We start from the raw sequence: 23,759 nt of genomic DNA, 5'->3' as shown, positions 1-23,759 counted from the left end.
GGTCTGTGTGCATGTATGTATAGTGTCTGTGTCTGTTTATCTGTCTGTGTATTTGTATCAGCTGCCTGTAGCTTTGCCAGTTGTGGGTATTATTGGTACCGATGTAGATCATGTTGAACTTTCTGCTCATAAATGTGTTTTGTGTGAGTTGCAAGCTGACATCCGGTGACCGAATGCAAAAATACAAGGAGGTGCCTCAGGAGGGAACAGTGAAAACCCAGGGAGAATTCAATCACCAGTCTGGATTTAGATTATGGGGAATCGGTCTCAGCATACCGATAAGAGGAACAAGGGCGCTAAAGGAATTCTGTTGCATAAATAGATATTTTAAGAACATCTTGATCATGATGGTCTTTTAAACCCTTCAGCCAGTAAGCTAAATGCCATCTTGTTATGTCAGTAACTGAATTCTTAGTCTGGGGGACCGTTTACTTCCAAACTCCCTTCTTGGGGACTGGGAAGATATTGAGTTAATAATCTCCCTCTCTCTGGTCAGCTCAGCAAATTCCCTTTGGGTTCTCCCTGCTGGAGGTGGAGATACAGAGAATTCACTCATCACCTTCCTCCTCTTTTGGTCGGGATAGTGGAGGTAAAGTGGGTTAGTATTGCCCCTTTGCTCTCTTTGTTGGGGACGTGTGGGAACAGTGGATTAAATAATGCTGCTCCACTCATTGTTGGAAGCGGGTGCACAGTGGATTACTCAGGCCCCACCGTCTCTTTGCTGAGGAAGTGAGGGTACAGTGTGTTAACTAATGTCCCTCCCCCTCTCTTTGCTGGGGAAGTGAGGTACAGCGTGTTAACTAATGCCCCTCCCCTCTCTTTGCTGGGGAAATTGAGGTACAGTGTGTTAACTAATGCCCCTCCCCCTCTCTTTGCTGGGGAAGTGGAGGTACACTGTCTTAACTTATGCCCCTACCCCTCTCTTTGCCCGGGAAGTGGGGGTACAGTGCATTAAGTAATGCCCCTTTTCCTCTCTTTGCTGTGGAATTGGGTTACAGTGGATTAACTAATGCCCCTCCCCTCTCTCTATTGGGGAAGTGGGGGTAAAGTGGATTAACTAATGCCCTCCCCCTCCCTCTGTTGAGGAAGTAGGGGTACAGTGGATTAACTAATGCCCCTCCCCCTCTCGCTATTGGGGAAGAGGGGGTAAAGTGCATTAACTAATGCCCCTCCCCCTCTCTCTATTGGGGAAGTGGGGGTACAGTGGATTAACTAATGCCCCTCCCTCTCTCTGTTGAGGAAGTGGGGGTACAGTGGATTGCCTAATGCCCCTCCCCCTCTTTGTTGGTGAAGTCGGGGCACAGTGGATTAACTAATGCCCCTCCCCCTCTCTCTATTGGGGAAGTGGGGGTACAGTGGATTAACTAAAGCCCCTCCCCCTCTCTGTTGGGGAAGTGGGGGTACAGTGGATTAACAATTTCACTTTCCCCTCTCTTTGATGGGGAATTGTTGGTCCATGTTTCTGTGTGACCCTCAATTCAGTTCCCAGTGGGTGTGATACAGCAACTTAAAGCTGACATTAATTTTAAAGGGATGGACAATGAGAGAAGCAGGAACACCGAGATTTAAATGTGGTGTTTATTTGTCTGAAATGGGGAATTGTCCGATTTCTCCTCAGCTGGAGGAAAGTCAATGAAGATATTTTGCTGAATCTTGGAATGAATCAGTTTTACTCTGTCTCTAACCCAGGGTGTATCTGAGCTGGGAGCTCTGGTTGTATCAGACTTGGTGCCGAGACCTGTAGAAATCCGGGTCTCATTGAGCAGATCAGCAAAGTGGAAGCTCCATTAATTAAGCGGCTGTACATTTAAATCACAATTGGAGGAAGAAACCTTTATTATTTTTATTTTAATTCGAAATATAACCAATAGATTATCATTGACATGAGTTAACGGTGTCCATCAGAGCGAGGGAAATGTTCACAAAACTGGGTTTACCGCTGGATTTATCAACCGTTCTGTTGATGATCTTCAAGGGGATGGCTTCATGTCCCACCACACAGGAGTAAGAAGCGCCGCTGGCCCACTCCTCCGCTGCAATGGATAACAGGCTGTACATGAAGAAGGAGCTATTGCCGTTCTCCGCCATCACCTCGGTGTTCTTGTAGTTCCCGGGATTCACCGGCTTGTCATTGACGGTCCACTTGACGAAGATCTCTCGGGGGGAGAAACCTCTCACTAAGCAGCTGAGGGAAACGAATCTCTGAGCGGAGACGTCTTCAGCCGAGGGCAGGAGGACAGAAACGGACGGTTCCCGCGGATTGGGATCTGCAGAAAATGTACAATAAATGTCAATAAAATGGGGAATTCCGGAGACAATGGAACCGCGGGTTAGATGTGAGAGAAATGTGTTTTGTGTTGGATTTTAAAGGTTTCCATTTTCCACTTTGGGATCTGTCCGGTTTCCCAGCTCGGAGCAGAGGTGGACACAATCCTTTTCCCTGAGAATTTACGGATATTGGATTCGAAAGTTTCAGAAAGTGTACAGCAGGGAAACAGGCCATTCGGCCCAACTGTTCTGTGCTGGTGTATCAACTCCACACCAGGCTCCTCCCACCTTACCCCAAGAGGATTGGGAAACTGCCAATGTGACACCCTTATTCAAAAGGGAGGGAGACAAAAACAGGTAACTATCGGCCAGGGACCTCAATAGCTGAGCATTTAGACATACAGAATATAATTAAGCAGAGATAACACGGCTTTGTGAAGGTAAATCATGCTTGACAAATTTATTGCAATTCTTTGAGGTGATAACGAGAAGGCTAGAGAGAGGGGGGCCAGTAGATGTAATATACATGAATTTCAAAACTGTGTTTAATAAGTGTATGTACTCGTGCAATGGCTGCAGATAGAAAACTGGTAGAAAGGCAAGTGGTGAGGACATAAAGTCTACAGAGGGACAGAGACAGCTTAAGTTACTGAGTAAAAACTTGGCAGATGGAACATAATGTTGGAAAATATGAGGTTAGACACTTTGGTAGGAGGAGGAACATAACGGAATATTATTTAGATGGAGAAAGACTGTAGAAAGCTGAAGTAACGGGGGAATTGGGGGTCCTCGTGCAGAAATCACACAAAGCAAGTTCTGCAGGTAATCTGGAGACTAATTGAATGTTGACATTTATTTCAAAGGGAATAGAATATATAAACATGGGGAAGTCCAGCTAAAACTATACAAGGTATTAGTTAGTCCACACCTGATATACTTTGAATAGCTTTGGTGCTCTTATCTAAGGAAGACAGATTGGTTTTGAAGGCAGTCCAGAGAAGGATCACGAGGTTGCCCCGGAGTATGGAGGGATTTTCTTATGATCTGAGGTTAACTAGGTTGGGCTGTACTTATTGGAGTTTAGAAGAATGAAGGCGACCCAATCGATACATGAAAGATTCTCAGGGAGCTTCTTAGGATAGATGCTGAGAGGTTGCTTTCCCTTGTGGGAGCATCTAGGAGCAGAGTGAATGATCGCAAAGTAAGGGTTCACCTATTTACTCCGGAGATTAGAAGGAATTTCCTCTCTCAGAGGGCAGTGAAGCTGTGGAATTATTTAACGCTGGGGGCTGTAGATTCTGGGTTGTTCTGTATGTTCAAGGTTGAGAGAGATAGATTTTAAATCAGTAATGGCGTCAAGGGATATGGGGATAAGGCGGGAAAGAGGAGTTGAAGATTATCACATCAGATCAGTCAGGACCTCATTGAAGGCTGGATCAGAGTTGATGGGCCCTATGGGCTACGTCTGCTCCCAAGTCTTGTGGTCTATGGTCTCGCTCCATCTAAACCCAATATCACTGTTTTTAATTCATTGTTCGTTCATCTGCATATCAATTCCCCCCTTAAACTCTAAATCTCAGAGTATTTAGTTAGTGGAATTACCAATCAGAATAGACCATAAATACACTGAATGCTAAATACTGACTGGTGCTCTGACACTGGAAATAGACACAATGACTCACTTGTTGCTTCAATCTCACCGCTCACCTATTTTTTTGTGGATTGAAATTCTTAAAGGAGTTGGCAGGTCCTGATGGCTCGCCACACAGTCAAACACAGCCCCACTCAGCCAGGCTTGTGTGGAGATGTTTAATTTGCTGACCACGCTCTCAGTATCTGCCCCAGGCTGGTCGGCAATCTCTGATTTCAGCGGCTTCTTCGCTTCACTCCAGGACACGTTGACTCCAAAAGGAGCATTCGAAATGACGCAGGTTAAGGTTACAGTCGCCTCCAGCAAGACCTGTTCTATTGGTGGTGGCAGTATTGTTACTGAGGCATCAGTGCAAACGGAAGGATCTGTGAATGAAAAAAGTGGAAATCAACCCAAGTTTGATCTTCAGAATCAGGTGAGAAGGATTCAGCCTGAACTCTAAATGGGAATAAATCAACTTCGAAGCATCAACCTCGAAATAATCAACTTCGAAGCATCAACCTCTAAAGATCGCCTTTAATCTTCGATACGCATTGGAAAACCAGTTTGGTTTCTGAAAACTATTCTCAATGTGAAATACAGTCAGCCCCGATATCATTCTAACGAATCAGTATTGCAGCATTCCCAATACAAATATTCCAGTCCTGATCTCAGGGACGAAGTACTGGAGGCAGATCCATAAATAGGTTGGATGAACTTTCCAACACTTCCCCCGGAGCTGTTATCAGTTAAGGGTTCCACACACCCACTGACTCTCAAATATAATCAGCTGTCTGAGGATAAAGCTGATATCAAGTCCACCAGGGGCTGGTTTAGCACAGGGCTAAATAGCTGGCTTTTAAAGTAGACCAAGAAAGGCCAGCAGCGCGGGTTCAATTCCCATACCAGCCTCCCCGAACAGGCGCCGGAATTTGGCGACGAGGGGCTTTTCACAGTAACTTCATTTGAAGCCTACTTGTGACAATAAGCGATTTTCATTTCATTGATTCACCTCACTCACTAAATTACTTCAAATTATAGGGATACATTTATTTCTATATTCATAAAATCGTGAATGGTCAGCAATCCTAATGCAGCTCTTACATCAGAATGAAACACAAACTACATGGCAACAAACTAGAAGTTATTCTGTGCTTTGTACTAACTTCAGTAAATTCCTGATTTGGATTAACATCAGAGTGCAGGATAATTTATTGTTTCCTCTGTTTGTGTCTCTTACCAGACGCGGTGATGTTGTGAATTTGGGTGACCTCTTCATGAGTGACCTGGCAGGTATAGACCGCTTTGCTGAACCATTCCCCAGCGGAGACTGTCAGCCGACTGCTCGCCGAGAAGTTCCCCTTCACTTCACAGGCGGGAGAGGTGACAATTCCTGAACCCATGGGTTGTCCATTCTTCAGCCACTTCACCGTCATTGACTTTGGATGGAAATCGTTGATTGAACAGACGATGGTTGCAAATTTCTGTCTTGTGATTTCTTCACTGGAACTCACGGTGAGGAGAACATTTGGAGCATAAATTCTGGGACCTTCAAGAAACACAATTAGATATTTCTTGCAGAAGAAATTGATGAAAAAAATGAGTTCATATGCTTTAAAACATGTTTGTGGTCAATAGACACAAAGCTGGATTTTCCAGGGATCAGAAATATGCAGAGTATTAAAATTAGTTATATCCAAGATCCTATACAAGGTAATCATAGGTTTCTGATTTTCACAGTTTCCACAACACTTACATGCCATTCCAATGCTCTTGTCTGAGCCGCTGTGTCGAACCTCACAGCTGATTTTGCTGCATCCCCCCTCTGACTCTGTGATGATTAACTGGCTGCTCAGGGTGTAGGTTCCCTTCTTGTTTCTCACTGACGGGTATTTCTTAACTCCAGTGATGATCGGCTGCCCATCTTTCTTCCAGGTAAGGCTGGTGATTTCTGGGGAGTAGTCCATCGCCAAACAGCCGTAGGTCACGGAGCCGTCGGTGTTGTGTTGCTGACAGGAGGAGACCAGGCTGTAGAGAGTGGGCGGAGACAGTGTCGCTGGGCGAGAATGGCCAATTGAACAAGTTAGACTCTGGGATTGTATTTATTCAGTAACCAAACATTTCAAAATTTGACGAGAACTATGTGTTTATTCCAACATTTTCCTAACAAATGCTACATCCACATTTCAGCTTCTATTAGTTCTATCATTTGAGAACCTCCATCTGTTGACCCCCCTCATTAGAAACTCACATCTTCCTCCGTCTCTATCACCTGGCATAAAACAACATTTTGATGCAATCTGAATGATGTAATTTGCATTGGATTGAACGCGAAAAGCGGAATATTTTCCCCATTATGTCAGCCATCATGTAAAACAAAATGTAATATCCCATAGTCCCGAAGACTGCTCTCTCCGTTTGAGAGCTAACTGGTGGTGATTTAACCTGAGGGTCACCACACCTCAGGCCATCGGCAAGGTTGAGAATGGGGGTCTTCATGAATAACCTCAGCCGGTGCAGCAATTGAACCCGCGCTGCTGGGATTGATCTTCATTACGAACCAGCCGCCCAGCTAACTGAGCTGTGTACGTCACAAACCAGCTACCTGAGCTGTGTACGTCACAATCCAGCTAAACTGTGTACGTCACAATCCAGCGGACTGAGTTGTGTACGTCACAATCCAGCTAACCGAGCTGTGTACGTCACAATCCAGCTAACTGAGCTGTGTACGTCACAATCCAGCTAACTGAGCTGTGTACGTCACAGTCCAGCTAACTGAGCTGTGTACGTCACAATCCTGCTCCCTGATTTGTGTACGTCACAACCCAGCTAACTGAGCTGTGTACGTCACAATCCAGCTAACTGAGCTGTGTACGTCACAATCCAGCTAACTGAGCTGTGTACGTCACAATCCAGCTAACTGCGCTGTGTACGTCACAATTCAGCTAACTGAGCTGTGTACGTCACAATCAACAGCACTTTGTGATAAAGAAGTTGTCCCTTCATTTATATCTTTGCGATTTTGGGAAATTCCCTTTGTTCAAACTGACTGATGCCCCCTCCTCTCTCCACCTCACTACCCCCACTCCCCAAACCAGAGAATAGTGACTTTGCTTGAAAAATACCTTCGGAATGCACATTTATATAATTACAACAAAACTCTAAATTTGAGTAAGAGCAACATTCCCTAATTTTAGGATCATGAACATTAACAGCGGGAGGCGGCCATTCGGTCAGTCGAGCCTCCTCTCCCATTCAATAAGATCCTGGCTGTGCTGATTGTGATGTTAGCTCCACATTCCGCCTGTCACTGAGACCGGGCTGTCTGCAATCCCCCCGCTCCCCGCCCCGCGCTCTCTGTGCGTTCCCCCATCTCTCTGCGGTTCCCTCTGGATCTCTGCACCATTCGCCCGCTCCCGTCACTTTCTTGCAGTTCTCTGCTCTTTTCCACGGATCTCTGCACTTTCCCTCGACTCTGCATTTTTCCCCGGCTCATTGTGCTTTGCCCATGTGCGCTGCACTTTTCCCAGTTCTTTGGGGCTTTTCCCGGTTCCTGGCACTTTCCCTGGGCCCTTTGAGCCTTTCGCCAGCACCGTGCACTTTACCCCGATTCTTACCGCTTATCGCCCACTTCATGGACTTTCTTCCGTCTCTCCTCACTTCACCCGGCTCCCAGCACTTCCCCCGGCTCTTTGCGTCTTCCCCCGGCTCCCTGCACTTCCCCCAGCTCCCAGCACTTCCCCCGGCTCCCAGCACTGTGCTCCTTGCCCCGGCTCTCTGCGCTTTCCCCCGGCTCTCTGCTCCTCCTCCCGGCTCTCTGCGCTTTCCCCCGGCTCTCTGCACCTGCCCCCGGCTCTCTGCACCTTTCACCTGCTCTCTCTGATTCTTTCCAGCTCTCTGCCCTTTTCTCCGGCTCTCTGTGCGTTTCCCCACATCTCTGCCCTTTCTCCCCAACTCTGTCTTTTCGCCGCCTCTTTGCTCTTCTCCCCGCCCTCTCTGGGCTCCGACGCCTTTCCTCCGGCTCTCTGCACTTTCCCCAGGCTCTCCGCACTTTCCCCCGGCTGTCCACACTTTCCTCAGGCTCTCTGCGCCTTTCCTCCGGCTCCCGCCGCTCCCGTGTCATGAGCCACATTCGGGCGCCACTCGTCATCAGTTTCGCTCCAGTTCTCTATTCCTCTCTCGTTGCAGACGCCCCCGTGCCGATTTCCTGAGTATGAGTTACTGTGGGTGAGTTAGTAACTGAGTGAGGGTAGGAGGGTAAGTGCGGGTGAGTGAGTAACCGAGTGAGGGTCGGAGAGTGCGTGCCCGTGAGTGAGTTGGGATAGATGAGTGTTGATGAGTGGCAAATCAGGGTGACTGACTGAGTCAGGGTAAATGGGCGAGTGTGCGTCACCGAGGATGAATCAGTCAAAATGAGTGATGCTGGGTGAGTGAGGTTGTGTAGTGAGTGTGAGTGAAGATGAGTGAGCGAGGGTGGGTGAGAGAGGGTGGGTGTGAGGTGGGGGAGTCAGGGGATTGACTGCCAGTGAGTGAATGGAGTGGGTGAACAAATGAGGCGGAGTCAGTGAGCGTGGGTGCGTGAGGTTGGGTGAGTGAGGGAGGATGAATGAGTCAGGATGAATGAGTCAGGATGATTGAGTGAGGGTGAATGAGGGAGGATAAATGAGTGAGTGTAGGTGAGTGAGGACGTATGAGTGTGGCTAAGTGAGCGAGGCGTGTCATTGATAATTAGTCATGATGTGGAGATGCCGGCGTTGGACTGGGGTGAGCACAGTAAGAAGTCTTACAACACCAGGTTAAAGTCCAACAGGTTTGTTTCAAACACGAGCTTTCGGAGCACGGCTCCTTCTTCAGGTGAATGGAAAGGCTTGTTCCAGAAATGTTTATATAGACACAGTCAGAGATGCCCCGGAATGCGAGCACCTGCAGGCAATCAAATCATCAAAGATGCAGAGAGAGAGGTAACTCCAGGTTAAAGAGGTGTGAATTGTCCCAAGCCAGTTCAGTCGGTAGGCCTCTGCAAGTCCAGGCTTGTTGGTGGGGGCCGAATGTAATGCGACATGAATCCCAGATCCCGGTTGAGTCCGCATTCATGCGTGCGGAACTTAGCTATAAGTTTTTGCTCAGCAATTTTGCGTTGTCGCGTCTCACTTCCCCCGGCTCTTTGCGTCTTCCCCCGGCCTTCAGGAGACGTTGTAGCGTCTCCTGAAGGAGGCCTTCAGGAGACGCGACAATGCAAAATTGCTGAGCAAAAACTTATAGCTAAGTTCCGCACGCATGAATGCGGACTCAACCGGGATCTGGGATTCATGTCGCATTACATTCGGCCCCCACCAACAAGCCTGGACTTGCAGAGGCCTACCGACTGAACTGGCTTGGGACAATTCACACCTCTTTAACCTGGAGTTACCTCTCTCTCTGCATCTTTGATGATTTGATTGCCTGCAGGTGCTCGCATTCCGGGGCATCTCTGACTGTGTCTATATAAACATTTCTGGAACAAGCCTTTCCATTCACCTGAAGAAGGAGCCGTGCTCCGAAAGCTCGTGTTTGAAACAAACCTGTTGGACTTTAACCTGGTGTTGTAAGACTTCTTACATTGATAATTAGTGGGAGGGTGAGTGAGGGTGGGTGCGTGATGGTGGTAAAGTGAGTGAGGGGATGGTGTGGGTGGATGAGGGTGTGTGTATGAGTTTGGGTGTGTGAGTGAGGGTGAATTAGGGTGCGTGAATGAGAGTGAGAGAGTGAGTGTGGGTGAGTGGGAGTGAGTGTGGGTGAGGGAGTAAATGAGGGCGAGTGATAGTGGGTGACGGTGAGTGGGTGTGTCCGGTGTGTGAGTGAGGAAGTGTGAGTGAAGGCGCGTGAAAGAGGGTGGGTACAAGTCTTTGTAAGTGAGGGTGAATGAGTGAGGCTATGTGAGTGAGGGTGAAATGCGTCAGGGTAGGCGTGTGAGGGAGGACGGGGGAGTGATGATGAGTTAGAGGGTGAGTGAGTGTGGGTGAGTTAGGGTGAGTGATGGTAGTTGAATGAGGATGAGGGAGAATGTGTGAGTGAGTGTGGGTTACTGAATGAGGGTGTGTGAGAATGAGTGAGGGTGGGTGGGAAATGAAGTGAAATGAAAATGAAATGAAAATCGCTTATTGTCACGAGTAGGCTTCAAGTAAGTTACTGTGAAAAGCCCCTAGTCTCCACATTCCAGCGCCTGTTCGGAGAGTGAGGGTGGGTGAGTGAGTGACGATGGGTGAAGGTGGGTGGGTGTTTCAGGATGAATGAGTGAGGGAGGGTGAGTGAATCAGGGTGGGTGAGTGAGGGAGAGTGAGTGAGAGTGTGTGAATGAGAGTGAGTGAGCTAGGTTGGGGGAGTAAGGGTAAGACAATGAGGATGAGTGATGGTGAATGAGGATTGGTGAGTGTGTGGGGGTGCGAGTGAGGGTAGGTGAGTGAGAATGTGTCAGGGAGGGTGGTGGGTGAGTGTGTCAGGGAGGGCGGGTGAGTGAGAGAGTCAGGGAGTGTGGGTGAGTGAGGGTGGGAGATTGAGACTGTGTCAGGGAGAGTGGGTGAGTGTGACTGTGCCAGGGAGGGTGGGTGAGTGTGGGTGGGTGAGTGAGAGTGTGTCAGGGAGGGTCGTTGTCTGAGAGTATCAGGGAGGGTGGGTGAGTGAGAGTGTGTCAGGGAGTGTGGGTGAGTGAGAGTGTGTCAAGGAGGGTCGGGGAGTAAGAGTGTGTTAGGGAGGGTGTGTGAATGAGTGTGTCAGGGAATGTGGGTGAGTGAGAGTGTGTTAGGGAGGGTGGGTGAGTGTGTGTGTGTGTGTCAGGGAGGGTGTGTGAGTGAGAATGTGTCAGGGAGGGTGGGTGAGTGAGAGTGTGTCAGGGAGGGTGGGTGTGTGAGTGTGTGTCAGGGATGGTGGGTGAGGGAGTGTGTCAGGGAGGGTGTGTGAATGAGAGTGTGTCAGGGAGGGTGGGTGTGAGTGTGTCAGGGAGGGTGGGTGAGTGAGAGTGTGTAAGGGAGGGTGGGTGAGTGAGAGAGTCAGGGAGTGTGGGTGAGTGAGGGTGGGAGATTGAGACTGTGTCAGGGAGAGTGGGTGAGTGTGACTGTGCCAGGGAGGGTGGGTGAGTGTGGGTGGGTGTGTGAGAGTGTGTCAGGGAGGGTCGTTGACTGAGAGTATCAGGGAGGGTGGGTGAGTGAGAGTGTGTCAGGGAGTGTGGGTGAGTGAGAGTGTGTCAAGGAGGGTCGGGGAGTAAGAGTGTGTTAGGGAGGGTGTGTGAATGAGTGTGTCAGGGAATGTGGGTGAGTGAGAGTGTGTTAGGGAGGGTGGGTGAGTGAGAGTGTGTCAGAGAGAATGGGTGAGTGTGTGTGTGTCAGGGAGGGTGGGTGGGTGAGAGTGTGTCGGGAGGGTGTGTGTGTCAGGGAGGGTGGGTGAGTGTGTGTGTGTGTCAGGGAGGGTGTGTGAGTGAGAATGTGTCAGGGAGGGTGGGTGAGTGAGAGTGTGTCAGGGAGGGTGGGTGTGTGAGTGTGTGTCAGGGATGGTGGGTGAGGGAGTGTGTCAGGGAGGGTGTGTGAATGAGAGTGTGTCAGGGAGGGTGGGTGTGAGTGTGTCAGGGAGGGTGGGTGAGTGAGAGTATGTAAGGGAGGGTGGGTTAGTGAGAGTGTGTCAGGGAGGGTCGGTGAATGAGTGTGTGTCAGGGAGGGAGGATGAGTGAGTGTGGAACGTGTGAGTACGCTTGGGTGAGTGTTCAAGAGTGAGGGTGGGTGTGACAGTAGATGGGGGGTATGCGAGGGTGTGTAAATGAGGGTGGGAGTGTGAGGATAGTTGAGTGAGGGTAGGTGAGTGAGGTTGAGTGAATGAGGGTGGGTGAGTGAGGATGGATGGAATGGTAGGTGAGTGAGGCTGAGTGAATGAGGGTGGGTGAGTGAGGGTGGATGAGAGGGTAGGTGAGTGAGGGTGGGTGTCAGGGTAGGTGAGTGAGGGTGGGTGTGAGGGTGGGTGAGTGAGGGTGAGTGTGAGGGTAGGTGAGTGAGGGTGGGTGTGAGGGTGGGTGAGTGAAGGTGAGTGTGAGGGTAGGTGAGTGAGGGTGGGTGTGAGGGTGGGTGAGTGAAGGTGAGTGTGAGGGTAGGTGAGTGAGGGTGGGTGTTAGGATGGGGGAGTGAGGGTCAATCAGTGACTGTGAGCATGGTGAATGAGGGTAAGTGAATGAGTGAAGATAGGTGAGTGAGTGAGTGAGTGAGTGACCGTGTGTGAGTGATCATTCCCGGGTGCTCCCAGCCCATTAGGACGATGTTTCCCTGGATGATTTTCCGCTCAGGCTCAGCTTTCTGTTGCCTGTTATCCACAGCCGAGCTGGGGGCTCCTCCATTCGGCTCCCCACCCCCTCCTCTTCCTCTCCATCCATCCTGTCCTTATTCTCCACATTGATCAGCTTTCAGTAACACTGGCTGTGTACAGTCAGACAGCAGTGTAGATCACTGGGCAGCTACTTTAATACTTTCAGTAACACCGGCTGTGTAAAGTCAGGCAGCAGTGTAGATCACTGGGCAGCTGCTTTAATGCCGATGTCATTTCATTTTTCACTAAACAATTCAGAACTGGAACAATGAACATTTCTGCAACTTAATGCATTTTCATTTTGCAAATGGGAATTTTTAGTAATATTATTGCAATACTGTGTCAGAGAGAGTGTGTTGTATTATTCATTCTTGTGATGTAGACGTCTCTGGCTCGGCCAGCATTTATTTCCCATTCCTTATTGCACTTGACAAGATGGTGGTGAGCTTCCTTCATCAACCACTCAGTCCATCTGGTGTTGTGTCGGGGGCAGTTACAGGATGTTGAACCAGCGAAATTGAAGGAATGGTGTTGAGTGACCTGGGGAAGAACTTACAGTTGGTGTGTCTGCTGTCCTTGTCCACATTGTAATGTCATGGGTTTCGAAGGTATTGTCTAAGGAGTCTTCATGAGCTTCTGCAGTGGATCTTTAGATGGTAGACAAGCTTTGGGGAGACAGGAGTTGAGTTTTACACCGCAGGATTCCTCACCTCTGATCAGTTCTTCTGGCCACAAATTGTACGTGGCTCATCCAGATCACTTTCAGGTCCATGTTAATCCCTCGCATGTTGATGGTGGGGGATTCAATGATGAATGCCAAGAGGTGATCATAAGATCCATTCTTGCTGGGGTGACCATTTCCTTCAAGTGTGTGACGTGATTGTTACTGACCACTTGATAGCCGAAGCCTGGACATAGCCCCCATCTTGTTTTATTTGCAGATAAACCTCTTCAGTATCTGCACAGTTAATAATGGTGCTGAACAAGCTGCAATCATCAGAGAACAACCCCACTTCTCACTTTATGATTTAAAGAAGGTCATTGGCGAATAAACTGAAAAGACAATGCTCTGAGGAACTTTTGATGTGATGTCCTGGAATTGAGATGATTGACCTCCAGCAGCGGAAACCATCTGCCTTGGTGCTGGTTATGACTCCAACCAGCAGAGATTGTTCTCCTGATTCCCATCGATTCCATTTTGTTTGGGTTGCTTGACGCCACACTCGTTCAAATGCTGCCTTGATGTCAAATTCAGTCATTTTCACCTGTGTGTCGAAGAGTGTGTGTGCGTGAGAGAGTGTGCGTATGTGGCTGCATATGTATGTGCATACATGCGTGTAAATGTGTGTGTGTTTCTGAGAGAGATAGATCAAGACTGTGTGTATGAGAGAGTGCATGTGTGAGTGTGCAAGAGAGCATGTGTGCAAGAGAGCATGTGTTTGAGAGAGCATGTGTGTGAGAAACTGTGTGTGTGAGAGATCATGTGTGTGAGAGAGCATGTGTGTGAGAGAGCATGTGTGTGAGAGAGAATGTGTGTGAGAGAGCATGTGTGTGAGAGACTGTGTGTGAGAGAGCATGTGTGTGAGAGAGCATGTGTGTGAGAGAGCATGTGTGGCAGAACACGTACGTGTGAGAGAGTGTTTGTGTGAGAAAGCGTATGTGTGAGAAAGCCTGTGTTCACCAGCATGCAAGGATGTGTGTGAGAGAGTGTGTATGTGAGCGAGAATGTGTAGTGGAGCACGTGTGTGTGCGATAGAGTATGTGTGAGCGAGCATGTGTGGCAAAGCATGTATGTGTGAGAGAGTGTGTGTGTGTGACAGAGCATGAGTGTGAGAGGGTACGTGTGGTGGAGCACGTGAGTGTGAGAGAGTGTGTGTAAGAGAGCATGCATGTGAGAGAGCGTGTGTGCACGAGAGCATGTGTGTGAAAGAATGTGTGAGAAAGCCTGTATACGAGAGAGTGTGAGTGTGAGCTACCGTGTATGTGAGAGACCGAATGTGTGAGATAGAATATGTGTGAGAGAGCATGTGTGCAAAAAGATACGTGTGTGTGAGAAACCATATGTATGAGAGAGAGCGTGTGCCTCAGAGAGCATGTATGTGAGAGAGCATGTATGTGAGAGAGCATGTGTGTGAGAGAGTGTGTGTGGAAGAGAGCCTGTGTGTGTGAGAGAATGTGTGCAAGAGTGTGTGTGTGAACACATGTGTGTCAGAGAGTGTGTGCAAGAGAGAGGTTCTGTGAGAGAGGGTATGTGTGAAAGAGCATGTGTGCAAGAGACCAGGTGTGCAAGTGAGCCTGTGTGTGAGAGAGTGTGAGAACGAGAGAGTGTGTGTGCGAGAACATGAGTGCAAGAGAGCGCATGTGTGAGAGAGTGTGTGGGTGAGAAAGCATGTGTGAGAGGGAGCATGTGTGTGAGTCTGGGAGAGAGCATGTGTGCGAGCTTGTGTGCGAAAAAGCATGTGTGCAAAAGAGCGCGTATGTGAGAGAGCATGGTATGCAAGAGACTGTGTATGAGAGCACGGGTGTGTGGGAGAGCGTGTGTATGAGAGAGCATGTGTATGAGAGAGCATGTGTATGAGAGAGAGTGCGTGTGAGGGTGCGTGTGTGCAAGAGATAATTTATGCGAGAGAGAGTGTGTGTGAGAGAGAGCCTGTGAGAGAGGGAGATTGAGTGTATGAAAGAGAGTAATAACGTGCCTCTGTGTGTGTTTGTGAGAGAGTGTGAGACATATATGCTATTTTTGGGAGTGAGACTGTGATAGTGCATGTGAAACAGTGTGCAGGTGTGTTTGGGAGATTGCATGTGAGAAAGAATGAGAGTGTCTGAGAGCGAATGCATTTGAGAGAGAATGAGTGTGTGGAAGAGAAATAGAGAGGGAGATGAAATGAAAAAATGAAAATCGCTTATTGTCACGAGTAGGCTTCAATGAAGTTACTGTGAAAAGCCCCTAGTCGCCACATTCCGGCGCGGCTGGTACAGGAATTGAACCGTGCTGCTGGCCTGCTTGGTCTGCTTGAAAAGCCAGCTATTGAGCTCAGTGAGCTAAACCAGCCTCTGTGGTGTCGATTGTGAGAGCCCCTGTGATAATGTGCCTGTTGTGAGAGAGAGTGGGTGACAGAGTGTTTGTGTGTCAGAGATAGTTGGAGAGAGAGAACGATAGCGAGGGCATGGAAGAGAATGGGCGTGTGAGGCTGTGTGTGTGTATGTGTGAGAGACAGAGGGCGGGATTTTCCATAAACTGACATCGAAATTGGGAAATGTGATTTGGCGGAGAATAGCTTCCGATACCAAAGTCAGGACAGGCCCAGATTTGATGCCAATCACGATTCTCCATTACCTCAAAAACGGCGTCAATGCGTTTGACTCCACACATACAGTGGGCACCATTTGCATAATCATTAACGGGCCCAAGCTGGTATCGCCAGGGTCATTGCGATTCTCCACCTCCGATTAGCTGCGTTCCCAATGGCGTGGTTCACTTGTGCTTTTAAAAATCGTGAATCTGGCGTGGTGGCTGCTGAGGAAGGGAGAGGGGGTATGGAAGGTGTCCAACATCGCCTTAGTTTGCAGACAGTTGTGCCGCTGGCTAGGGGGCTTCTGCCAGGGCCGTGGGTAATAGCGGGACTGACCAGGAGGTGGGCTGTGTGGGGGAGGGGGGTGGACAAACATAGTATACCATTGACGCCGCCGGCAAAGCAGCCATGCAACTGCGCACACCACTAACAGCCCACTTTGAACCTGGTGCCCTCTGGCCCCAGCCGACTGGTTGTATGGGTGCACTCCAGCATAACCAGTACCATCTTGTTGGCTGGGATATGTGTGTGTGGGGACTGTAATGTGTATGTGTGGCTGCAGCTTGTCAGCCTGCAGAGTGTCGATCACGGATCCGGCGTGTCCTGCACCATTTTTCAGTGGAATCGAGTGTGTTCCACGCGGTACGGGTGCTAGCCCCTCAACGGTAGCAGAATCGGTCCAGGTGTGGCGCCGGTTTTACTGTCGTAAAAGTCCACAGATTCTCCACGGATTCTCCATCAGCACTTTATGTAGTTTAATGTTCATCACAGAGATCAGTGTTTGAAATAAAGATAGAAACCAGGAAACATTCACATCGAAAACTGATTACCTGAATCGACGCGACACACTGCATCGACCCGAGTAAGGAAATGCATTGTAACTAAATTCATTTTCGGTACAATTAAACATTCTCCAAAAGCTTTGATATTGCGCGCCAGTGTGTCAATTGCAGGAGGTCGCTTATGTTGAATTAGTTAGTACTAATATTGCATTGCTAGTTATTGGTAATGTCTATTCGTTGCCTTGTTAACTGATCTGTACCATAATATAAATAATACAAAAATGTTTTTCTATAATTCGAAACCTGCTCCAGCTTGAAACTTTGTTAAATAATTTAGGTTTAATTAAATCTTTGGCAAAGTTAAACAATAAACTTAAAATAGCCGGATGGAAACATTCAGACACGTAGAATATATCATCTGTGTGTCAAAGCGGTTCTCCCGAGTTGATAAACTGTCATGATTTGAAACTATATATATTTACACATGTAAAGACCCTGGCAGTTTGTGATGAATAAAAGTGCTTCCTAGATTTAAGAACTCAGGCAATCCCTGTAATTTAATTATTAAAAATATTGTTAAAAAAAGGAGATCCAATTTAATCAGTGTGAAACATTGTGAAAACACTTCATTCAGATCCAATACAGCACGGCAACATAATGAACAAACTAAGGAGAAAAGTTCTTGCTTAATTTAATAATTGTTGGGTTACGGGTATAGGGTGGATACGTGGGTTGAGTAGGGTGATCATGGCTCGGCACAACATGAAGGGCCTGTTCTGTTCTATGTTCTATGTAACCATCAGTTAACATTTTAAAAATACCCTAATATATCTGTAATTCGTTTCTTTATTTCCGAAACCTGCCGATTTGTTCACTCCAATCGTGTTCCAAAGAGATTCAAACACGTAGACTGTTTGCATTGAACCAGAAAACCTGTAACCGCTCAGTGTCACCGAGTTTAAACAATACAGAAACAATACAGAAACGCCAAACCGCTTCACAAATTGTACTTATTCAAAGTCACCCAGACACACAAGCCTCTCAGCAAGACAACAACAAAACACATCACTGAGGGACTGAAACCCATTTCCGAGAATTCTACACTTAACAGAATCAAACTTAACATTTCAAAAACATCTCAATATCAAATGCAGCAAACCAGCTCGACCCACGAGAGCAAACATTGCAGAAAAGCCAGGCTGTTATTGCAGAAATAACTTACATTCGAAAGGGTGCCTTGAACCATGGCTACGTTTAATCTACAATCATGCCTGTTTTCTGCCTCTAATCATGTGTCAAGTAGGTCCAAACGCGTATATTGTTTTCATTCAATTACAAAACATGTAACCAGTCGGTGTCACCGAGTTTAAACAATGCGGAAACGCCAAACCGTTTCACGCATTTTCCTTATTCAATGTCACCCAGATACAAGAAAAATACGACATCACATCACCGAGGGACTGAAACTCGCTTCATGGAGAAGCAGCTCAATTCAAAAAATAGTTTCAAAAGAACCAAACATAACATTTAAAGAAAATATCAATCTAGAAGCCACCAAATCCGCTTGTCATCAAATGAATGAATAATTAAACAGAAATATGGAAGAATATCCTCAGCATTGTGAATAAGCTGAACATGATCAATAAATTGACGCAGAAACTTTAGAGTTTTTTGTTAATATTGGGTTCGAGTTCTAACACTTGGTGGTAAAACTTGCAACCACCAAATGTCACCGAGACTTTTTTTTAAATTTAGTGCCCAATAATTTTTTTCCAATTAAGGGGCAATTTAGCATGGCCAATTCACCTAACCTGCACAGTCGAACCCAATATTAACAATGCAGAAACAATACAGAAACGCCAAACCGCTTCACAAATTGTACTTATTCAAAGTCACCCAGACACACAGTCGCCGACATTAAACATTGCAGAAACGCCAAACTGTTTAACAGACGTTTGATATTTAAAGTAACCCAGCCACACAGTATCCTCAGGAAATAAACACCAAATCACAATAACCAGGGACTAAATCCCTCAGCAGCACCTTTGTGTCAAGAGGCAGAGTAATTCTCGAACCCTTTTCAGCAGAATCACGTGAAACATTACAACAAAATGTCAATACAGAATCCAGCAAACACGCAATTCAGTGAACGAATGAATTGTTAAAATAGATCAAAATAGAAAACAACGACTGAAATAAAACAGCATGAAATAATTGTACGGTTCTTACCTGCAGTCACCGTCACCATGGTGCCTTGTCCCCAGTAGTCTAAGTAGTCACAGTGTCACATTCCCTGGGCAGCTCCATACATTAACCGCACCTGCACAAAATAGACAGAAATCCACCACTGTTTTAAATATTCACAAACCAACGGCAAAGTAAAGTCACAATGAATTTTCATTAATTTATAATTGTATTTGTGGATTTCGCTTGCTGCTCAGAAATGACCCTAATGTTTATATTTCAGAGTAACACATGGGCATGTTACTGAAAACGCGAACGGATTTCGTGAATAATTATCAGTGTTCCCAAATTATTTCTCGTTATTTGGGCAGTGATGAACATAATTAATACTTCACTGTGAATAAAGTTGGATTGTAAAAGCGAGCACTGAGCCAGCCTCAGTTAATTAGTGCTGAGGGGCTTTTTGTATTGACAGTAACTGCTGTGCCCCAGTTATCACAGTGAGACACAGCGTGTCAAATACTGCGGCAGACTGTTAACTGTAAAATACAGAGATTTAATTTCACTGCTCTCCCAAAAAACTAACTCTGTCTCTTCCAAGAGCGAATGGGTGAGCTATTTCAGCGTGTCCTGGTCATTACATTTATAAAGAGGATCGGAACACGTTTAAACCCTCTGTGCACATTTAGCGTGTCGGTCAACAGAGATAAAGTGGAAGATTTTTATACCTTTTTATAAACTAATATTGTGTTTTATTTAAGCCTCATTTAAGTTGGCAATCCTGCTGTGACGCTGATCACCAATTTGAACAAACTCTTTCACTGAGGTTTTTGTATGAGGATGTCGCTGTGCACAGCACTGTGACCCACTGTAGTCACAGTGACAGACAGCCGCACAAATACTGCACTCACTCTCTGTTCAGTCCTGCCGCTCAATGTTCACTTCAAATACAAGTTTACTTCTGATTTAATTTACAATTTATACAGCAGTTTATCAAACCCAATGTACAGAGACTTTCTCCAAGTATCAGAAATAATAAAACGATGATTATATCCAGGTCTGTCATTGCTGAAATAAACAGACAAAAGCTCATCCTATTAGATCGATTGGTTTGTTAGGTTTTACTGTTTAATTTTCTCTGTGTTAGTTATGTAAGAAGCAGCTTGTGTTTTGACTCTGATCACTGACATTAATATTACATTTGAATCAAGTACTGACCTTCAGGTTAAGTTGCAAGTTGCTGAATTCCCTCTCGAGCTGTTCTTGTGCGGGTCCAGCCCTGGTTCCTCTCGCTGTGGTCTCTTGCACAGTAATAGATGGCGGTGTCTTCGGTCTTCAGGTTCGTCATGGCCAAAGAGAAGATGTTGTTCGAAGTGTCTTTGGACGCAGTAAATCGATCTTTAATTGCTGGGGCGTAGCTGTTGCTGGATGAAGAATGGTAGCTCACCAGCCACTCCAGCCCCTGTCCGGGAACCTGGCGGATCCAACCCATCCAGTAGCTGCCAAGATTGAAGCCGCTGGTTTTACAGGTCAGTGTCAGGGAGCCTCCGGGACGCCCGGTCTCTGCCTCCGGCTGAGTTAATGCAACATCCGACTGGACACCTGTAAAAATATATCAAAAAGCCCGAGGATTAATGCTGGTGAAATGATTGGTGACTCTGGAACATTCCAGAGAGAGACTAACACTGAGACAGTAACAGTGAGAGACTTGGACAATAAAAACTACTCACGGGATAAGAAAGTCAGCAACAAACTGAGAGAAATGGCCCACCTCATCCTTCTGGTCATTTGGGGGAAATGGTTGTGTCAGGAACTCAGTGAACAAACCAACTCCCGGACTGTTGGATTCGGGTCCCAGTGAGCGGCATTTAAATACCCGGCAGAAGGGGGCGGCTTTCCAGGCGCCGCCTGTTGATTCCCTGGTGGAGGCGGCGACTGGATCCACGTCCCGCCTTCCACACCCCCAACAGAATGGACACAGATATTTAAATAGGTTATTATTTAAAAAACGATATTAGATCGGTATCGGTATATTTGTTTGGCTGAATGGATTCATTGTAATGTCTATCCTCATCTGAATGGGAAATGATATTTAAACATCTCTAAGTAAAATCGAATTCCATTATATATTAAGTCTCTTTATTTCTGCACTCCAATATAAAGGGATGAACATAAACAGATTAAATTACACTATCAGGGAATAAATCGTTTGTCACTCAGATTTGCAACACTCCGGGACTCTATCCCATTGCAACAATAAAGTATAATTTATCAGACATAATGTAACTAAATGAGGGAATGAATGACGTGATTACATTTGCAGTGCGGATAGCCATCACTGTACAATGTGGGTCTGTAGACAAGAAGAAACTCTCAAATTACAAAAAGTCTCTCTTTACATTTCTCGAACTGTCCCTCAGCCTCAGACAGTCCTGTGAACATTAGCGGTAAAAGAAGCCGCTTGCCTGATAATTCAACAGTGAGTTGACAGAGAAACATAAAATGCACACCAACTTTTGACAGAGAAGTTAATGAATCAGAACGGACACGGTGATCAGCAAAGTTATCCTTCAGCATCCAAACCATTGCCGTTAATTTTACTGACCACCGGCTGTCTAACATTCACTGGTGTTGGGAACACAGGATATCAGGACTTTGTGGCATATTACACAATATCACAGGAATAAATGTTTTATCTTCCACTGAAGCTGGTCATGAACTGGTCATTTCTCCACTCATTAGCAGCAATGAGAGGGACTGTTAAATAATGGAAATCCAGACAAATTAAACTGTACAGAACACGGTGCTAATCGGGTATAAGAGACGCCTCCGTTTAACGGAGATCGACAACTCGGAGAATATTCCAGGATTCCCCGCGAATTCAATGCAGTATTTTAAAACTTTTAATTAATTTTATTTTATTTTTTGTAATTGGAGTCATCTTATTGAACTTGTGGATTGGGTCCACCAACACCACTCACTCCCACTTCATTAGGTTTTTAACAAACGGACTTTAATAACTAGAGTGACCTTTACTCAGAACTAATTTAAATTAAATAGCATCTGGTCAGGTTACTATTTTCAGATTGTGTTTAATCTCATAGTGAACAAAACATTCAGTGAGTATATTTATTTGCCTGGAACACCATTTAAAACGTTTACTTCATGTGCGACTAAACATTTATTGTTTGAATGGATAAATCCCATTTAATCCATTCATATTCAGGCTAATCTGCCCCACACAGTATTTGGCAGCAATCCAGCCGCCTGCAGTCAGGGAGGCTCGAATGTTCAATGTTGTTTACAGGAAACATCTGGATTTGTTTTTCAGAGATCTGTTTGCTCAGTACTGACCGCTTGGCTGCAAGCCAACTTCAAACTCGTAACATTGTCAATGAGGACTATTTATAAACAAATCTACCCAGCAACAGTACTGGAGATCATTTTACGTTTTAAATTGTGAACCTATTTGAATTGTTCCCATCTCTAAGGAGAGTTATCCAGCTTCTCTTGCCACTCTTAGCAACATAGCCGGCTGACGGATCTCTCCCACATCTCATAACATTGTGATGATGGGTAGACATGCAACCAGACTATCAGACAGAGTATCAGACAGAGGGTACATTTTGTAATAGATTAACATGTAGATTTATGTGTTTTTCCTTTTATTCTTCCGTGGAATTTGGGACTCACTGTCAAGACCACCGGGTATCCCCTATCCCTAATTGCTCTTGAGCTGGGCCAGCTCAGAAGTCAGACATGTTGCTATCCGATTGGAGCCAAATGTAGGTGAGACCAGGGAAGGATGTCAGATTTATTTCATTGGCGAAGCAGAGGGGAGTTCATGGTGGCCAGTAGTATGTTTTTTCGATTTATTAATTGAACTCAAATCCCCCCACAGACTACGGGAGGATGTGTACCCAAATCCCCACAGAATTAGCCCAGGCCTTTGGATTATTGGTTCAATGACATTAATACGCCCCCAACATTCACCCAAAAGATAATGGGTTACTGCTTTGATGTAGTGATGGATGTTGGTTTGATGCGTGAATATTTTGATTGTGAAATTAGTGAATGGGATTGATGGATGGATGGCTAGATGGTCCTGAAAGGTACTGTTCTACATTCTCAATTCTGCACTTGATGGTTTCACAAATTAAAGCAGGTCCGTTATAATTTGTGTCAGTCTAATACATTCGGTGGCTGAAGCTGTTCTGGGTGAATTCCATCCCCAGATTATCGGGAACTGACGAAATGGACGTCACTGAGAGGAAACTGGGGATATTCCTACGGTTCTGGTGATTCTTCTCTGCTGATGGTGAATCTTCATCTCAAACACAGAAAGCGGGAACATGATTACATTGAGAAGGGACAGCTGTAATTTTTGGAACATGTCATTTCATGTACAATAAGTCATTCAAGATATCCTCGCCCAAATCAATGGAGACACCGGACCTGGAACAGAAATCCTGTGAAACTCTGTGGACAGCTGCAGACGTTGAATTACTTTCCAAAACAGTGTAATAACAAATTGGGAAGTAAAGATTCATTAACGTTACATTAGGTACAGGTATTTTCATTTCTACCGACACTTTAAAAAGCATCTCATACCCCAGTCTGCAGATTCTATGTGACGATGAGGTGATTACTGACCAATACAGCGCAGAGGCTGCTGGGTAGCTGCACATAATCCTCGGTCTGATTTAATTCCATTTCACATTGAATTCCGGTGCAGATGTGACTTCTTGGTGGCAGAATGGTCAATGCTAACTCAACTAAAGTTAATCTCAATAAATTATGTTAAACATACGAATATAGAAATTAGGAGGGGAAATAGGCAATTCAGACCTTCGAGCCTACTCCGTCATTCAATCATCATGGCTGATCTCTTCCTGGTCTCAAATCCACCTCCCTTAAATTAATTGCATTTGCATTTTGTGAAGGAAAGTACGGATCATAATTGGTGAATGTAACTTTTTATGTTGTGAGTTGATGTTAATTGATTGATATCATTATTTAACTTTGTGAATTGTGAAAATTGGTAATATTCGCCACGGAATTGCTAAACAATGATCATCTCCAGCAAAGTAGAATCTAACCATCGCCACTTGATATTGACTGATATTGCCATCGCTGAATCCCCCATTATCAATACACTGGGGTTACCATTGACCAGAAACTGTCCTGGACTGACCATATAAATGCTGAGGCTACAAGATCCGGTCAGCGTCTCGGAAGCCTGCGGCGAGCAACTCACCTCCTGACTCCCAAAGCCTGTTC

General features: G+C 46.1%; 1 pseudogene; it reads right to left on the bottom strand.

Moving 5' to 3' along the window:
- Positions 1-1,818: 1,818 nt before the first annotated feature.
- LOC119960647 lies at positions 1,819-20,255 on the bottom strand (annotated as a pseudogene).
- Positions 20,256-23,759: the final 3,504 nt, after the last annotated feature.

Source organism: Scyliorhinus canicula, unplaced genomic scaffold (assembly GCF_902713615.1).
Source record: "Scyliorhinus canicula unplaced genomic scaffold, sScyCan1.1, whole genome shotgun sequence".
NCBI lineage: Eukaryota > Metazoa > Chordata > Chondrichthyes > Carcharhiniformes > Scyliorhinidae > Scyliorhinus > Scyliorhinus canicula.
This window is presented reverse-complemented; position numbering and strand designations above follow the sequence as displayed.